The sequence below is a fragment of the Protopterus annectens genome, chromosome 14.part0, assembly GCF_019279795.1.
Source record: "Protopterus annectens isolate FY-2018-M chromosome 14.part0, PAN1.0, whole genome shotgun sequence".
Taxonomy (NCBI): Eukaryota; Metazoa; Chordata; order Ceratodontiformes; family Protopteridae; genus Protopterus; species Protopterus annectens.
Genome location: NC_056748.1, coordinates 740,218,510 through 740,238,135, shown reverse-complemented (window position 1 = coordinate 740,238,135; position 19,626 = coordinate 740,218,510).

The window sequence follows — 19,626 nt, the reverse complement described above, 5'->3', positions numbered from 1 at the left end:
TAGCATCATCTCTTCAGCTCCCCTACTGTCCTAATTCTACTGTGGAATTCTGTGTCGCAAGAATTCCAGTGTCTTATGGTCTCTGTCTATCCTGCATTATACTCCTCAGTCCTCCACTGAACAGGAGCAATATCTAGTCAGATTTTCTCAGTTAGCAAATCAAATGCAATATATGTATACGTGTGTGTGTGTGCGTTTGTGTGTGTGTGTATGCACGCCAGATAATTAGATGCACAGCTTAAAATTATACATAGACATACAAACTGAAGCTGAAATGAGCATAGGAAAAGAATTTTATGAAAATATTTCATTGCTATCTAATACTTATTGTAAACTATATCCAGTAAATTGTACTGTAATTAGAATGTAAACAATATTCCTGAAAAGCAAAGAGGCATTTGGATGTACTATAATGTGCTAGTATAATATGGAAGACATCACATACTGAATCTTAGGGTGACCGCGGTGGTGCAGCAGTTAGCGTTGCCGCCTTACAACAAGAGGTTCTCCAGTTCGATCCTCAGCTGGGGTGCCTTCTGTGCGGAGTCTGCATGACCTCTCTGTGGTCGCATGGGTTTCATCCGGGTACTCCGGTTTCCTCCCACATCCCAAAGACATGCTGTAGGTGGATTGGATACTCTAAATTGGCCCTAGGCGTGAGTGCATACGTGTGTGTGCCTTCTGTGGAAGGTTGGATGCCAGGCTGGCTACTCGACACTGTAAAACTCCACTGCCAATCTTGAGTGGACAGGTGATCCACTGTGATGACCCCTAACCGGGAAAAGCCGAAAGAAGAAGAAGATCACATACTGAACCTTCCTGGAACATTAAGAGGGTAAATATGATTAAAAATGTACATATCCATTCAAAGCAAAGCTTAAATGACCACCAGTGGAAAAAAATCATTCCTCATAACTCAAATATTACACCATATATAAATGCAAGAAAAAATAAACATACAACTGGAAGTTATACGTTTTCATTCAGAACCAGACTTAACTGGGCACCAGTAGAGAAAATCAAAAATCTTCCCTTCTTATCTGTTACTACTTATGTATACTATCCAATAGGTTGCACTTCGAATGGAATTTAATCAATACTCATAAAAACAAAACAGGCTTTAGGCTGTACTTTAATGTGCTTAAATAACGCACAGAACTCACATTTGCAGAAAATATGTCTGAGGGAGAAACAGACTTGTTCCTTAAAAAGCTATGAAGTCTTGCCAGCATAGAAGGCGCCACAGAAACATATAGCCAGGTAAACAAACTTAGGGGTGTCATATCTTGCTGAATATCAAAAAGCTTGGAAGTATTTCTAGTGGAAAATAATTTGCCAGAATGTATATAATGGCACCTTAGCTACCAGTTACCTTAAATTATGCCCCCTTTTAAAGGAAAACCTACATATTTTAGGAAGTATATTACAAAGAACATTGCTGGGAGACTTGTCCCAAACAGGATCAGTAATGTTTCTGATGGCATTTAAAATGCACCCATAGGGGTCGCTCTATATTTCCTGTCTTGATATGTTAAAAAATCAACTCAAGGACTAACAGAAATAGCACATTTAGCATACATAACTTGTTGCATTTTGTAACCGTTATGAAAAAAAAAACTATGCTTTAAGTCAGAAGCCATTGCCTGATAGACTCAAGGCTGCATTTCCTTCTCATATGAATAAACCAAGATTTTGGAATATCTTTAATTACATGTCTAGATTGGCAACTGCTAGAATATAGTAAAGCATTTTTACTAAACAGTTTCCTGTGTACACTAGAGACAAGCATACTATCCAAAGTTCTGGTAACATTAACATATAAAAAAATCAGTGTTAATCAATTGGTAGTTGCCAGTAAATCTAATAAGAGAATTATAAGAATTCAGATATACAGTAAATTCATTAAACATAGATTGTAGGCCTTTCCAAATAACCCAACAGTCATCAAGGTAGTTTCTCCACATATCCATCTGATTGAGTAAAACAATTTTTTGTTGTCATACAATAGTATGGGTTTAAAATATTGGCATACTGGGTCGCAAATCTGTACCCACTGCAGTACCGCTAAGCCTTTGTAATAAGTTATAAAATAAGAAAGCAAATTGTGTGACAAAGTCTGTGGAATGCAGCAGATGCCTTTTTTATTTGTCAATGGGTAAATCAAATACAGTCATTTGATAGAAATGCCTCTTTTAAAGTGCAACCCAGGAGCATTTTCTATCAATTTTTTGTAATGCTTTCCCCCTTCTACCTTATCAGCTATCAAGCCTCCACTTATTGGACTCAAATCCATTTGTTCCACAGAGGTTGGATTTTTCTGCATATCTACTAGAGTAAGAACTGTCCAGAGGGAATGTCATTTCAAGCAAACATCAAATATTGTGTGCTGTCACTGGCAACCTGGCCCTGGAGCACTTTTGTGTATACCCTGTCCTTAGTTATGGAGACAGGCTACTTTCATCACTGCAGGGACTCACAATGCCCTCATTCAGTAAGAGCCCATGCACTTACTAATGAGAGCTACCACCAGGCAGTGGCTTGGTGAGCCCTAATCCTATCCACAGGATGTCTATGACAATGCTATCCCTCCTCCAGTGGGTTATGGCTGTACATGCCCTCATCCTAAGATGGGTCCATCCTCCCATGTTGATGTTGTCAAGCAGCAAAGCTGCTAATTTAACTTAGGTCCCCTGGGCTGTAGTCAGGGGTTCATTCCTCTACACATCTGGCCCTGGCTGCACGCTGTTGTACAATTATGTGTTCAATGGGCAGAGAGAGAGGTAGACATTCTGACCTTTAACAATATAGCCTTTATGTTGTACATGAAACCACCTGATATGGTGTTTTACACTGGAAGAATGAAGTGCTTAATTCTGAATCTAGATTTTTATTAGACAAATTTTTAATACATAAACTAATCAGTCAGTTAGCAAAATAATAAATATTACCTTTAGAAAATCACATCTGGCTTATGGAAAACATATTATCAAATGAAATATAGTGTATATATAACAAATTCAAAAACACACAGGCATGCATATATTGGATGTTTTTTTAAACTGAGTTCCAGAGTTAATTTGGGTGCACCATCAGCCCATATATTTGCAAGCTTAATTTTATCATATTGGCAACAACTTTTTGTTTTTAATTGCAATTATTTTAAATATAGTGATGGCATTTTTATTGTGGAAAGGTGATAAGATCTTGTTAAATTAATTTTTCTCACTATTAAGAGACAATTACAGAATTTCTTCATTTTATATATAATTAGGCTGTAACTTCAGTAAATTTCTTAATCATCACTTTTGATAAGAACAACAAATTATAATGCTTTGAATCAGTCACCTTTATGAAAACAACATTTACTAATAGCTCTGTACATTTTCCAATAATCATCCATTTAGTATGAGGAAAATAAGGAAACTCAGATTAGTGACCATTATTTTGGGAAATTGCCTACCCAGAACCTTTGATAGATGTATACATTACAGAAGTAGTGAATAAAACAAATTATTTTAACAAAACCATTGGTGGTCAGAAACAGTATTAAAAGAAATGATATGAACAGTATGGTTCCTAATTTTCAGCAGATATAAATGTAATCAAATTTTTTCTCTTAGTAAATACTGGCATATTTTAAAAGGGCTAGGTCTCTTTTTATAAATTATGGATCCAGTGCAATTTTACTTATAATAATAGCCCTAACATACCTAAAATACCTTTAGACCAGATAGGATGTTTAAATGCAATAATTATAAACAGCATAAATACATCGGTGACGGTATCTGTATTATTCTGCAACATTTTAGACACATCACTTATGTTAAAGGACATTATAATTATAATACACAGGTAATAATATGTATTGCAGTTTATTTATCATGCCCTGCCTTCTATATAGGTATGACTATCAATGCACTGAAACAACATATTTGCCAGCATTATTATGCTATGAAAAGGAAAGATGAGTATAATGTTTGTTTAAACAAAGCCTTATTTGTAAAGATTTCAACAAATTTTTATTTTTTTTTGTGCTGGAAAAAGTAGATGTTAATACAAGGGTGGCAACTAGAAAAATGATGTCCTACGGCATGAATTAATATGGCATATCTTGTCGCCTCACAGTAAGACATTGGCCTGTTCGATTCTCAGCTAAAGCGTCTTCTGTGTGGAGACATGCATGAATGGGCATACCTTCGTTGAAGGTTGTACATCAGGGCTGGCAACTCGGTACGTAAAAATCTACTGCCAATCATTAGCGGACCGGAGTTCCACTGTGGCGACCCCTAAATGGGAAAAGCCGAAAGATACAACAACAACAACAACAACATCAAACATATGACCAATGTTATACCTGTTTTAAACAAAAATATTTCAATTCAAAGTATGCTTAATGTGAAACACAACAATATTTAGTAAATTAATATGCACGCTGCCATTTAATTGTGAATGTTCTTATTTTATGTATGTTTTTTGTATTTGTTTTTTTCTTTCTTGTGGATGTTGGTTTGTTTTCATTATATGATGAGACTGTCTTAACTTTAAATTGAGATGTTATTTATATGTTCATTGTTCTAATGAAGTCAACTCATAGTTTGAAGAAAGTACTTGATTAAATATTATTTTTTTCCTTGACTTTCTTTGTGTACTTGAGTTATTCATTAATGATTTAACATTCTAATAAATTATTATAAAATTAATATGTGAATTTATTATATTCTATATCCTCATAACAGAGTTGCTAAAGTTAATATCACTATCTGAATATTCCAGTATAGAAGGCTTGTAAGACTGCTAGTGAAACTATATTATTAATTGCCAGTAGTTTTACTTAGCTGTTTTGCCAATCATGCCAGTCATGTATCAGGCATTTTCCTGTTATAATGAAAGACATGCATAAAAAATGAAGCCCGGATCACTCGACAACAAAACAAAATCAGGACTAAGCCGAAATTATAAATAACACTTTTTAATATAAAATGATTAAGCACTTTCATCCTGTCCAATACAGACTTCTTCAGAATCAAATTCAGAAAACAACACACAAATTTAAACACCGCACTTCAAAAGTGCCATGTTAAAAACATCCAATAAACTAACATCTACTTGAAGGTAATAACACCTGAAAAAAACTAACATAAATACCACTCTTCTTAAACAGACAAACCAGTAATCCTTACTAAATAGTATAAGATTTTAACCTTAAAAAATGAAGTTTTATCAAGGGTAGCCAATGTAAACACATTTTGGTGGAAACAACAGTAGAGGTCAACAAGAGGAAAATCAAAATCACTTTTCACTGTAACTGCAATACCTTGGGGTTTATATACCTTGCTAAATGCCAGAAATGTGAATGTTTTTATGTGGGTAAAATCCAAAGAAAATTTAGACAGTGTATTTATGAACATAATTTGGACATTAGGAATCATATTTATACGTATACATATACATAAATGATATTTTGTGCATTCGCGTAATGGGACACCATTTTATTAAACATGCATGGAGACAGTAATTCCATAAATTTAGTATATATTGCTTTATGGAAAAAAATGTATTGGTTTCTATATAGGTAAAACAAACAGGAAGTTAAAGGAGAGGATTTGCATCCATGTTTCAAAAACTAATAGATTTGTAACAACAAATGCACTGTATAAACCCTAACAGGATAAGTAGGTTGATCACGTTTGAATTTGCTGTATTACAAATGGTAAAACCCAATAACAGGGATGGGGCCATAAAAGGCAAAAGTTAGAGGATAGGGAATAGGAGGAAACATAAAATAACCCTGGAAAGGGAGGGGGAGAAGTAATAAATACATATACATGCTAAAACTGATAACTGAATTTAGTTTGAAATTAGTGAAATGATTTAAAGGCACAAGATGTTATACTGGAAATATTAAGGATGAGAAGTATGTCATTTGCGAACATATACATAGCTGCTTATATTATTTTATTTAAGAATTTGTTATGCTTTAAATCATTTGAAAGTTTTAAAACGTATGGTATACATAACAGTTTCAAATATATTATTCATGAATGATATGATGCTTTGAATGAAAATGTATCACCCTTATATTCCTATACACAATTTCAGCCTACAGCTTAGTGAACTTTTAGACTTATGTAATCTAATGTGTTAATTAGAATGTATTAAACATTTTATAAAACATTACGAATACTGTAAACCATCATGAAAATACTTACTTGAGTCATGTTTAGCCCATCTTATTATGGGAAAGAAGAGAAGTGTGTGTACATCTGTCCAGCATACTTGTATTTCTTCACAGCTTTTTTCTGTTTTTTTTTTTTTTTTTTGCTATTAATTATAAATTTGAGTAAGCAAAATAATGTATGTGTGGAAATCAGAGAAAGAAGACCAGAATGACTGAATATACCCACAGAGGGAAGATAGAAAAAAGAATAAACACATTTAATTGATTAAATTTTGCACTGAGAATACATTACATCATAAACAAATATGTATTTAAAAGGACTGTTTCTTCATTTAATATATGATCTGTTTGAATTTCTTCTTTTTTCAGAAATTTTGGCAGAAACCTAATTCTTCTTATTCATATTCATTGCTAAATTGAGATTATTATTAAATATGTATATATATATATATATATATATATATATATATATATATATATATATATATACATATATGGAAACACTTTATAATGTTGAAATATTGAAATGTCAAATTTCAGTATCTCGAGACTATAAAGTCAAAGTTTGAAAATAGCAAAAGTGCATAATCGCGAATTCGAATATCTCGAATTTGCAGTTATGGCTCTATGCTACGTAATGTCTGGGATTGTATGTGGATGGTGTGTGGTGCCGTGTTTGGATTTAGGTGTTATGTCAGGTAAGTGAGTGTTTTGTAAGGGTTTTGGGTGGGAGTTTGTGTGTATGTGCGATGTTTGTGTAAGGGACTGTAGAATGTGTCTGTGTGTTTGCTTTTGTTTACTGTTTGTGTGATCTTGGATTTAGTATATATAAGTAGGGGGTTATGGGAGGCTTGCCCCCCCACGTGCAGGGAGGCTTGCCCCCCTTTCTTATTTGTGTTGTAGGTTTGTGGATGTGTGTTTTGTTTGTTTATGTTGTGATGCGGGTGTTGTGGTAAACGTATGGTCTGATGTGTGCTGTGTTTTATGTGTTTTGAATTTCGTGGTTTTGGTGTTTTTGGTGATGTGGGTTTGATTTCATGGTCTCGAAAAACTGAAATTCGAGATTTCAGTATTTTGAGATTATGAAGTGAAAAAAAAATATATATAAATTCTCTCTCTCTCTCTCTATATATATATATACATATATATATATATATTTATATATATATATATATATATATATATATATATATATATATATATATATATACATACACATACACATACATACACACATGCCCATGTAGTCAGGCAAAATAGTTTTCCAGCATTGGGGAGCTAAGATGTCTCCCTCTCATAAGGAAAAACAGTAGACCACAGGAATCTGGTATTTGTGAGAGACAAAGCTGCTGACTGAGAATCCTAAAAATAAAATCAGGAAAAAAGAAAAATAATTTTTCCTTCTTCCTGAAAAAAAAAGAAAATAATTTATTTTTTTCTGATTTTTTTTTAAGAATTCTCAGACAGCAGTTGTGTTGCTTACAAGTTCCAATTTTCCCTGTGGTCTATATATATAGATATATGTGTATGTGTGTGTGTGTGTGTGTGTATGTGCTATATAGTATTACCAAACTGTTATATGATGCCTTGTTTCTTTTTAAATAATTTATTTTAGGTAATTGTTTAGTAGTTTACTTTAGTTAAGTTAGGATTTCCTAGTTAAGCCAGGAATCAAGAAATTCCAAGGGGGATTTTGAGTTATTGTTAACATTTGTGGGATATTTTATTTTATTTTTTTTAGTGTGGTTTGGATCTCTGTCTAATCATGACAAAAATAGGTTACATTGAATAGTCAGGTCTGCCGAAAATATAATTGGTGTTAGTTTGCTCTCCTTACAGGGCCTAAACTATTCCAGACTCATGAAAAGGGCAGGGAAAATCATCACCGACCCTTCACATCCAGGCCACCATCTTTTTGAACTATTACTATCAGCCAGGTGTTATAGATTAATATGCACCAAAACAAGCAGATATAAGAAAAGTTTTTTCCCCAGGCCATCAAGTTCATAAACTGTAAACTCAGCTTATTAAGTTGAGGTATTCTTCTTCCCAAGCCTCCAATGATTCTGCAGTATTGTTTACATATTGTGAATACTTGTTTCTTTCAGAGTTTATTTCAGTATTGCTTGCACGGAGTTGCACTTTTCACTGTGTATGTATATGTATATGTATATTTACTTTTTTGTCTTTTATTAATAGTTGCATGTAGTTGTCGCCTCACAGCAAGACGTTGTCCCGTTCGATTCACAGCTAGACCGTCTTCTGTGTAGAGACATACGTGAATGGGGCGTGCCTTCATTGAAGGTTGTGCATCAGGGCTGGTAACCCGGTACATAAAAATCCACTACCAATCATTAGCAGACCGGAGTTCTGCTGTGGTGACCCCTAACCGGGAAAAGCCGAAAGACACAAACATTAATAATTGCATGTATGTCGTTTGTCTTGTTCATAATAGTTGTATGTATGTCGTTTATGTAATTCATACTTGGAGAGTCACTGAAACTGGATTCAAATTCCTTGTATGCATACATACTTGGCCGATAAATATGATTCTGATTCTTTATAAAGGTAAACATAAATACAAATTGTTATAAGATACTGTGTTTGGAAAAAAAAAAGATTAAAACAGTGCATGACTGAGATACACTCTACTGAATATAGTTATAAAAAAACATATCTAAATAGTACAGCAATTTTGCATATTTTGGAGTTAAAATGTTAACTTTAAATATAGGTAATATAAACAGTTGTCTAAAAGAAGTGGATTTACTAAATATATTAAGTTAAATAAGACACAAGTAGTATTTTTACAAGAAGCACACAGTTTGAAAAATGAAGAACAATTCAAATTAAATAATTTCAAAACTTTGGTACAATTGAGATATGCTTTTATTATAGTTACAATAATGCTAAGAATATTATTAACATGTAATAATAAAGAGGGAATGTTTGCTATGGTAGTAGTAGGCTACCAAAATAAAATAATTATGCTAGCAAGGATGCACTGGATTCCATGTTTAAATACAAAGTATGCTAATATGAAAGGATATTTAATTTTGGGGAAGATATTAATTGTATAATTGAAAACTAAGACAGAAAAGTGGAAACTAAAGAGCTGAGATTATGTGCGTCAAGTTAGAAGTTAAAAACTGGACTAGCTTTGTAAATCTGAAAGATTTATTTTACATACGAGAACAAATTAAAAAAAATATTCACCACTCATATGCATTTGAAACCCAATCAAGACTTGACAGAACATGTATATGACATGAGCTTGTCTCTAAGGACAAAGAATATAAACCATTTTCTTGCACCACATCAGATCATAATACCCCAGTGTTTAAATTATTAACAAAATACTAGTTAGACTGGTGGTAAGAGGGTGATTGCTGCTGTATCTAGGAAGAGCTCTAGCTGTTTTTTCATTGGTACTATTGCTTTGGTTCCTTCTTTTTTTATAGTGTGCAAAGAATAACATGGTTGGAGGGTGCACAATATAGATGCATAAACTTTAGTAAAAATTTTACTTAGTACAGCCTAGCTCATCCAAAAATCCATCAGCAAAACAGACTTTTTTGAAACAGAGAGGGATGGCAAACTGTACATATCTGTTTGATGTGCTGCATAAAGCCCAAGTATCTTTATAAATGGTTTTAACACCTCATAGCTGTGCTGTATTGTTACAGTCTGCACCGCAGTGCTGTACACAGAGTGCTGCATTATGTTTATCACAGTCACATATTAACGCTCTTAGCTCACTTAAACATTTGACCTCTGTTAACTTACTCAGTCTATCTCAATAAAGTACAAAATCCTGAATTAAATCAAATTCTTAAATTCTCTGTGATTTAAATGAATTACTGAAGCTCCCTGGACAGTAATATGGAATTTCAGCCTACTGCTTTTCCCTCAGTTGACAACCTCATAGTACTTGGTGTTCATAGGCACTGTAGCAATTGACTTATGTGCACAGATGATGAACTCTTACTCGACACAAGCATCTCCATTTATGAGAGCTCTAAGTACTTAATGGATATGGGGGCCTCACTCTCACTAAAACACACTGGGAAATTCCCACTGCACAGTAACACTCTGCTCTGACACACAGTATAATATCATACACTGATGTTGTAAAAAATACTTGTCAAGTCCTTCTAGACTCATAACAATTAGGCATCAGCAAAAATCAAACACCACATCATCCAGACACTCAGCAAATAGTTACCATCAGCCAAACAGACTCATATCCAATACACCTGACAGCTCCTTCAGCAGTATGTTTTATTGATCATTGACTTCATAGTAAGACACACTGATCCTAAGCTTATTATACTGGGCAAGAACATGGTGACAATGAACTGTCTTTCACTATGACGATCTTGGATGTTTCAACAGACCTTAACATTACATCTGAGTGATGCCTCCAGGTGCATCTGCAGTTAACTCCTACTGACAACTCTAGGCATCAAATATCGCTTGTTCATATTTGTATCAATAATTCCAAAACCATACCATGTACAAGGTTTTAAAAGATTTCATTTTAAAGCTTACACAATAACAAACTCAACTGCATTAATATTTGACCTCTGTTTAGGGCAGGTAAACAGATGTTAACTGTTGTTTTTATGATAATAATTTATAGATATAATTTTCACATTTCTAAATATTTCAACAACTAAGTAACACAGACAGAACTCCTTAGCCTCATGTAGAAGCTATCAGTTAGATGAATAAAAGGCTGCTGACAGTATGTGTGTAACTTGAGGGTTGCTGAGATATTGCTAGTTGTTCTGAAATATTACAAATGTAATAGTTAGTGTGCTTACTCTGAGTTATAAAATTTGATTTGATACTTAGAATCTAAATATGCACCAAAACAAGCAGATATAAGAAAAGTTTTTTCCCCAGGCCATCAAGTTCATAAACTGTAAACTCAGCTTATTAAGTTGAGGTATTCTTCTTCCCAAGCCTCCAATGATTCTGCAGTATTGTTTACATATTGTGAATACTTGTTTCTTTCAGAGTTTATTTCAGTATTGCTTGCACGGAGTTGCACTTTTCACTGTGTATGTATATGTATATGTATATTTACTTTTTTGTCTTTTATTAATAGTTGCATGTAGTTGTCGCCTCACAGCAAGGCGTTGTCCCGCTCGATTCACAGCTAGACCGTCTTCTGTGTAGAGACATACGTGAATGGGGCGTGCCTTCATTGAAGGTTGTGCATCAGGGCTGGTAACCCGTACATAAAAATCCACTACCAATCATTAGCAGACCGGAGTTCTGCTGTGGTGACCCCTAACCGGGAAAAGCCGAAAGACACAAACATTAATAATTGCATGTATGTCGTTTGTCTTGTTCATAATAGTTGTATGTATGTCGTTTATGTAATTCATACTTGGAGAGTCACTGAAACTGGATTCAAATTCCTTGTATGCGTACATACTTGGCCGATAAATATGATTCTGATTCTTTATAAAGGTAAACATAAATACAAATTGTTATAAGATACTGTGTTTGGAAAAAAAAAAGATTAAAACAGTGCATGACTGAGATACACTCCACTGAATATAGTTATAAAAAACATATCTAAATAGTACAGCAATTTTGCATATTTTGGAGTTAAAATGTTAACTTTAAATATAGGTAATATAAACAGTTGTCTAGAAGAAGTGGATTTACTAAATATATTAAGTTAAATAAGACACAAGTAGTATTTTTACAAGAAGCACACAGTTTGAAAAATGAAGAACAATTCAAATTAAATAATTTCAAAACTTTGGTACAATTGAGAGATGCTTTTATTATAGTTACAATAATGCTAAGAATATTATTAACATGTAATAATAAAGAGGGAATGTTTGCTATGGTAGTAGTAGGCTACCAAAATAAAATAATTATGCTAGCAAGGATGCACTGGATTCCATGTTTAAATACAAAGTATGCTAATATGAAAGGATATTTAATTTTGGGGAAGATATTAATTGTATAATTGAAAACTAAGACAGAAAAGTGGAAACTAAAGAGCTGAGATTATGTGCGTCAAGTTAGAAGTTAAAAACTGGACTAGCTTTGTAAACCTGAAAGATTTATTTTACATACGAGAACAAATTAAAAAAAATATTCACCACTCATATGCATTTGAAACCCAATCAAGACTTGACAGAACATGTATATGACATGAGCTTGTCTCTAAGGACAAAGAATATAAACCATTTTCTTGCACCACATCAGATCATAATACCCCAGTGTTTAAATTATTAACAAAATACTAGTTAGACTGGTGGTAAGAGGGTGATTGCTGCTGTATCTAGGAAGAGCTCTAGCTGTTTTTTCATTGGTACTATTGCTTTGGTTCCTTCTTTTTTTATAGTGTGCAAAGAATAACATGGTTGGAGGGTGCACAATATAGATGCATAAACTTTTAGTAAAAATTTTACTTAGTACAGCCTAGCTCATCCAAAAATCCATCAGCAAAACAGACTTTTTTGAAACAGAGAGGGATGGCAAACTGTACATATCTGTTTGATGTGCTGCATAAAGCCCAAGTATCTTTATAAATGGTTTTAACACCTCATAGCTGTGCTGTATTGTTACAGTCTGCACCGCAGTGCTGTACACAGAGTGCTGCATTATGTTTATCACAGTCACATATTAACGCTCTTAGCTCACTTAAACATTTGACCTCTGTTAACTTACTCAGTCTATCTCAATAAAGTACAAAAATCCTGAATTAAATCAAATTCTTAAATTCTCTGTGATTTAAATGAATTACTGAAGCTCCCTGGACAGTAATATGGAATTTCAGCCTACTGCTTTTCCCTCAGTTGACAACCTCATAGTACTTGGTGTTCATAGGCACTGTAGCAATTGACTTATGTGCACAGATGATGAACTCTTACTCGACACAAGCATCTCCATTTATGAGAGCTCTAAGTACTTAATGGATATGGGGGCCTCACTCTCACTAAAACACACTGGGAAATTCCCACTGCACAGTAACACTCTGCTCTGACACACAGTATAATATCATACACTGATGTTGTAAAAAATACTTGTCAAGTCCTTCTAGACTCATAACAATTAGGCATCAGCAAAAATCAAACACCACATCATCCAGACACTCAGCAAATAGTTACCATCAGCCAAACAGACTCATATCCAATACACCTGACAGCTCCTTCAGCAGTATGTTTTATTGATCATTGACTTCATAGTAAGACACACTGATCCTAAGCTTATTATACTGGGCAAGAACATGGTGACAATGAACTGTCTTTCACTATGACGATCTTGGATGTTTCAACAGACCTTAACATTACATCTGAGTGATGCCTCCAGGTGCATCTGCAGTTAACTCCTACTGACAACTCTAGGCATCAAATATCGCTTGTTCATATTTGTATCAATAATTCCAAAACCATACCATGTACAAGGTTTTAAAAGATTTAATTTTAAAGCTTACACAATAACAAACTCAACTGCATTAATATTTGACCTCTGTTTAAGGCAGGTAAACAGATGTTAACTGTTGTTTTTATGATAATAATTTATAGATATCATTTTCACATTTCTAAATATTTCAACAACTAAGTAACACAGACAGAACTCCTTAGCCTCATGTAGAAGCTATCAGTTAGATGAATAAAAGGCTGCTGACAGTATGTGTGTAACTTGAGGGTTGCTGAGATATTGCTAGTTGTTTACGAAATATTACAAATGTAATAGTTAGTGTGCTTACTCTGAGTTATAAAATTTGATTTGATACTTAGAATCTAAAGAATGCTACCACTATAAACTAATTTGTGCTGAAGAGATTGCCTTTTTATACTTCTTTCATAATCTTTATGGTTTCAGAGATATGAACAGTTGTTTAAATGTGAGGACCTAATTTGACTCTGTGAAAAGGCTTAAGCTCCACCCGATGGAAGTTACAGTGCAAACTTCCCAAGCTCCATTGGAGTGAATGAGTTAAGACACTTTCACCAAACAAATATAACTATAACATAGTGGTTGTGCAAATGGGGATCAATGATTTGGGGTGCAGAAACCAGCAGAACATACAGGGATACATCACAGCTCTCTGTGCATATGCTGACAAGACTTTGGTATTGAGTTGCATTCTTCCATCTCCAAAACAATGGCTAGGTACAAAGAAGAGGTAACTGACTTCAACAATTGTCTAAATAGTTAATGTCATTCTAGGGTGGATCCAGTATATGTCAGCATGGAAAGAGAAGCTTGATGGTAGTACTTGCTTTGCAAAGGATGTCCTGCATCTCTCGTTCAAAGTCTTCTGCATCCTTGTAAAAGTCCTTGCTCCCCAATACTGCATTTTTAGGGAAAGTCTAGTTAATAAATATTCCAACGTAGCCTGCAGATCAAAATCTTAACAGGACGAAATGAAGGCGGCTCTGCTCAGTGCCAGAAGTCTCAACAACAACTTGCCTAATCTTCATGCACTCCTGCATTTGCAATGTGACCACTGAAACCTGGTTTAAATCTTTAAAATGCACTACTTCAACACTTGTATTTGTGCTTACCATGCATTCTGACCTGATGACAGTTGTGGTGGTGTATCTAAATTTGTTAGGTACTATATCACCTTTATGCACATTCCTATAGATGCTCAGACTGAGCTTACTGAACTTCAAATCCCAATAAACAAGACAAAATATCAGTTTATCACATATTTTAGGATAGCTTCTATGTCCCCAGACAGTTATGTATAGTTTCTAGGCATATTTGATAAACTCCAAGTAAATAAGAACTCCTTCATCCTAGAAGATTTTAACAACCACTCCTCAATAAACTGGAGTACCTTTACCTTCATTGTAGGATAAGCTGAAAAGTTTTTGGATTTAAAAATAAACACCCCCCACCAGCAGATACAATATTATTTTTCTTTTTTTTTTTTTTTTGTCCCTTTGGACCTCATGTTTACAGGTCCATCCATAGTGCCCCACATCTACACTTAGTCTAATAGGTATCTCCCCACCCCCAGACTTACCCCGGTATAGGTGGGGCTAGTCATGGATCCTAAGGGCTTCTTGGGGGTTTGGATCATGTTTGCTTTCATCTGTTTTTTTTTTATGTCCTACCCATTCTCTTCCCCTGTGCCCCATTTTTTTGTCTACATTTGAGGACAACTTCCCTCTTTGGATCACACCTCCCCTTAGAGAGTACCCTCCCACCCAGGATGTGCATGTCCATCCCTTCCTTACCTCTGTACGTCAGCTGAGCCTCTAACTGAACCTGGGTCAGCTAGACCATAGTTAGGGCTTTATCCGTCAATGCCATCAAAACAGCAGTGCATGAAATATTCTTTATCTAGTATTTGGGAAAATAACTTATCATGTGCAAACCCTCAAACCCATCAAGTCAGATCATAACCTAATAACTTTTCCTTCAAAACCTCTAAACCCTCTGAAATCAATGTATTGGAATTCAAGGACTTCAAATGTACAAATCTCATTGGATTCTATGAGGTCTGGAAATTCACTTCTAGCAATATCATCCTAGACCCAGCCTCAGCAGATAGATTCACAAAGGTTCTATACCCCCCTTAGATAACACTCAGTCTCCTCCAGACACAAATATAACAGGAAATTCAAATGCAAACCACCTAGTTGGCTTATCAACATAAACAAAATTTACAATAAAAGGAAAAAACTCATTAAAATGTACAACAGATCAAATGACTTCAGACCAGGTAGAATATTGGAAATCTGACTAGGAGTTTAAAAATACTATTAGGTCTACTAAAACAGCCCATGAACTGAAGCTGGCATTTGAAGGCAAGGACAACTACAAATCCTTATTTAGTTATGTAATGAAACTAAGACACAACATTCAATACAGCAGAGAACTCATACAAAATGGCACTGTCTACTCGGACCTACAGGATATTGCCAATATACTAGCAAATGGGTTCAGTGTGGATTTTACTCTGGAAACAACTATTCAAAGTCATTTTATCCCTGAATCTCTAAACCCCCTATTTATTACTCAGCAACATATACTATAGCTGCTGTTTAAGATAAAATACACTTCCTCAAAGGGAACTGATAATATACCAGGCTTTTACTAACAGTACTAAACACAGCCTGGTGGAACCCCTCCATAAACTTTTTAACCTGAGCCAAACAGTAGTCTCAGTCTTAGAGGTGTGGGTATGTCTAAATGCTGTTATAGCATGAGATGTTTTCCCTGGTGTAATGTTCCCTCATCCCTGTTAGGTATAAATACTGTTATGGCACAACAGGTTATCTCTGGAATCTAGTTCTGCACCACCTCTGTTATGTGAAAGTGCCTTTATGGCATGATAGGTTATTCCCAGTGTCTAGAGATTCCTCTGACCCTTGTCTGTAGGCTAATCCCAGGTAGCTAGTGGTCTCCCCAACTCATGCCCCATGTCTGTAGAGTTATCACTTTCAGCTAGTGCACACCCTAATACTGCCTGACCACTAGACTCCTCAGCACTTATCTTTATCCTGATGGATAAACATGGCCTTTGGATCATGTTCATTACTAAAAGCAGCCAAGAAAAGTCATGCTGCTTTATGCAGATGAGTGAGTCTCTCGATCACTTTAATGTGTAAATGCTTTACTGCAGACAGTTTCAAGGGAGATCACATGGTTAATTAGATTATTTCTCTCCACAGACTACCTCATTAACATTTAGCTAAGCAGAGGAGACAGCCCATCATGGTGCTGCATATTAATAAAAAGGTCTGTGGCCACCATATCAATGTAGAGTGACAGTGGTAACTAGTATGGACAGGCATACATACACACTCACTGATCCCCATGTATAATCCATGGATGTGCATGTCTTATAGTGGAACACACAGAATGCCAATGGATGGAAAAGCTGAAAACACTGGATGCAGAGGTGCTACTAATGGGCCTTTGTGTACATGATAAAAGTAGTGTTGAGAAATGAAAGCTTTCCAGGACCAGATGTGGCAGGGAGTGGTGCAGAACATTTTTGCTGTGGTAGGACATAATAGGACAATAGTGCAAATGGATCACAGGGTCATTGATTTCATACTACATGCCGAAACCAAGATTCAGGATATTGCCAGGGGAAGATCCATTACAGGAAGCAGACTACCAACACAGAGTTTTCTCACAGAGGTGGAGGAATTCCTCATTACCCTGTTTGTGGCAGGTGAATGAACCCTCACACCAAAAGTGGGCTTTGATGTTTGAGCCACACTAGTGACAGTTTCTAGGGTGTTTGTAGGGAATGTACTATGTTAGTACTACCATGTTCCATTACTGATATATAGTGAGTCACTAGTGTGAATGAGATAGAAGACATATGTACATATTTTTTCTCCAGGTGAATCAGGGCTGCAAACATGAAGACCTACACCACAAGATATGTATATTTCCATACACTGTGCAAATAATTGACATGTATCTCTCTCTGTGTGCCATATATTGGTGGGAGGGACACATATGATCCAGGAATGCCATAGATATGTTATCTTTATGCTTTCACAGGTTCCAGTGGTGAAGGGTTTAGTATGATAGGTCAGAACACGCCTGATGAAAGCAGATTATCTGTGGTTGATGATGGCATTATGCATAGTGCACAGTCCAATGACAGAGTACAACTGTTAGACATTCTGTTATTGGAGGTCATGCTGATATCCTCCATAGATGAAAAAAAAGTAGAGGGACAGGATGAAAACCCAGCATTCCCTATGTTTAGCACTGGCTGTCTTATTTAGATTACCTCCATCAAGCTACAAAAGAGTCATTAGTGGCAGCAGTGAAATGCACTGCCTTTGAAGTGTATTCACCTCTAATGAGAAGATGCATCTAGGTGGCCATCACTGCCATGGCTCCAGGACATTCCCTGATCTAGGCATTAGCCTTGGCATCAGCAAATGTACAGGTCAGTGATTCGGGCACAGACATCCACTATAACACACCACATCAGAGATATTCAGCGTGCTATGTGGCCTGTGTGAAGAACTGTAATTGCTGAAGAGACTGCATGGCACACAGATATGCCTGCTAAAGTCAGTGGTGGTGATATCCTCCACTGGTACATCCATAAGGATAATGGCTCTAATGGAAGCTATATGTGTAGTGCATGTTCACAAGCCAGGCTTATGCAGATTGTGCACACAGTTCCAGATACTACATCATTGTCACAGCTGTCCATGCTGCTTCCACCTGTAGGTGTAGACCATCTCATGGTCAGGCAGGTGGTCTTCTGGCTCCGCACATGGCTGCACTGATTAGGTTGCCCCTCCTGACTAACCACTCTGGGTCCTGTAGTTCCACACCATCCCATTCTTCTGTTAACCTCCTGAATATAGTTTGTAGCAATGACCATTTGTTTGGTACATCTAATGCTTTCTGTTGGGAGGGCACATTAGGGATCCTGTAGACATTCTCACAAAGTGCTACAATATCCATTTTATATATATATATATATATATATATATATATATATATATATATATATATATATATATATAGGATAGTTTTATATGTTGGTGTGTTGCACTTTGATCCAAGGACACTCTAAAAATATCAGATTTGTATTCCTGTGCAAATATTTCTTATCATTTATATATTCATCCACACTGAGTTTAAAACTAGAAAGAGCATCAACGTTATGGGCCCACAGAGGTAACTTATTCTGTATGTGTGGAATTACTTGATAAATGTAACAATCCCTTCTAGATGCTCTGCTTACTTGGGTTTTATAAACAGGGCCACATTGTCAGTTACTAGGATGTTTTTGACCTAGTGTCTATCCCAAAACAGTTCTTCAGTTTGTAAACCTTCATTAATTAGTGCTTTATAAGCAAGACGTAGTTTACCCCTTACTAATCTGTACCCAATAATAATAAACAGGTCAAGCGTTACGAGTCTTTGATAATATATCACTGTTCATATTACTTAATTTCTTAGTAAATCTCCTTTGTATAGATTGCAACTGACAATCACCTATTAAATTAAAAAAAAAGTTGTACTAGCCTGACCATAGATTAGCAGTGTACACAGTACCACAGGATCTTGTGTTTTCTAACTGTAAATAGTCCTATCTGTCTCTTAGCTCTAGATTAGTCTGATATCTGTTCTTTAAATACCAAGCCATGCCTATTTAGTAATTCCCAGATGCTTTATATTATCCAGTATTTCCAACTGTTGACTTATAAATGTAATTCGAATGCTACAAAAAATTACCATATAATAGCCCTTTGCTTTTCTTGCCATAAAATCTTAATCCAGTTTTAGTATCTCAATAAGTATTGCTCCTTAGATAGCAATTTATTTCAATAACATCTTCTGTGTTTTCTTTTACAGCTCATATTTTACAATTATCTGTGCATTTCTACCAAAATGTATGTGTATTTGAACAATCTCAGAAAATGCATAAAAAAAAACATCCCAGGAGAGATAACTGGGGAACCCCAGAT